Here is a 271-nt window from a genome sequence, read left to right on the forward strand (position 1 = left end):
TATGTGCCCCGACTGATGCCAGGGATCAAACCTGCAACCCAGGTACGTGCCCTGGAACAGAAATCGAACCTGAGACCCTTTGGTCCGGAGCTGGCGCTCTAACCATTGAGCACACAGGTCGGGGCTGGTCGGGAACTTGGTACTGACACCCATTCAGCACTAGTTCTCTCTGCAGCTGTTGTCCCCAAAGTCTGATGGCTCTTCTCGCCCGGCCCACGGCTCTCAGACGCTGTCCCCGCCGCCCTGAGAGGCCCACCCCCCACCCCACCCC

The sequence above is a fragment of the Myotis davidii genome, unplaced genomic scaffold, assembly GCF_000327345.1.
Source record: "Myotis davidii unplaced genomic scaffold, ASM32734v1 scaffold609, whole genome shotgun sequence".
NCBI lineage: Eukaryota > Metazoa > Chordata > Mammalia > Chiroptera > Vespertilionidae > Myotis > Myotis davidii.